General features: G+C 57.5%; 1 long non-coding RNA gene across 1 annotated transcript in view; it reads right to left on the bottom strand.

The window, feature by feature from the left end:
* Window positions 1-779, bottom strand: part of LOC105525680 — a 6,604-nt gene extending 5,825 nt beyond the window's left edge. Inside the window, exon 1 of the long non-coding RNA XR_001003964.1 lies at window positions 716-779. This is a non-coding gene — a long non-coding RNA (uncharacterized LOC105525680). The remainder of the gene's footprint in view (window positions 1-715) is intronic.

Below are 779 nucleotides of genomic sequence, written 5' to 3'. Positions count from 1 at the left end.
CCCTCCAGTAGCTTGGTCTGGCCCAGTGATTCCCAAAATATGGCCCCCAAACACCAGGCATGCTGGTGCAGGCCTGTAGTCTCAGCTACCCAAGAGGTTAAGGTGGGAGAATCACCTGAGCTGGGAGGTTGAGGCTGCAGTGAGCCGAGGTCATGCCACTGCACCCTAGCCGGGGCGACAGAGTAAGACTCCATCTCAAAAAAAAAAAAAAAAAAAAGAAAGAAAAGAGGCAAACACCAGTGAGCTGCAGCCCAAGACAGTTCAACGAAGAAGTACAGGAGGGTCTCCCGTTCCTAGGAGTTAGGGAGGACTTCCCCGAGAAAGGTACATTTGAACTGAGACGTTAAGGATGAGCAGAAATTTCTCAGGGCAGTGTTTTCCAAAACCTGATGGCGAACAAGGAAATCAACTGGGGGAGGGGGCTTGAGACAAATACAGGTGCCTGGGTCCCTCCCCAGAAGATTCCCACTAGAGGTAGGAGAGTCCCAGGGATCTGTATTTGTTGAAGGGACTGCTTATCATCAGATCATCTTCACCGAGGAGGGACCGGAGCAAGGGTACCCAAGCGGGCACCCGCAGGGGCAGAGGCCCGGAGGAGGGGCAGATACGCCCCGCCCCCGCCCCCGTCGAGTATCAAGGCCCGGATAGAATCTGGCCTTGGCAACTTCCCGGCGCACAGCGGGGAAGAAGACGCCCGGTGAGGCTCGGGCATTACCTGGGACTAGGCAGGGCCGCCCGCGCGGCACCCGCTCCAGGCCGCGGACCGAGAAGTCCCCGCT

The sequence above is a fragment of the Colobus angolensis genome, unplaced genomic scaffold (assembly GCF_000951035.1).
Source record: "Colobus angolensis palliatus isolate OR3802 unplaced genomic scaffold, Cang.pa_1.0 Scaffold55, whole genome shotgun sequence".
NCBI classification, from domain to species: domain Eukaryota; kingdom Metazoa; phylum Chordata; class Mammalia; order Primates; family Cercopithecidae; genus Colobus; species Colobus angolensis.
Note: the sequence above shows the minus strand (reverse complement) of the source record. Positions and strands in the feature narration are given on the sequence as shown.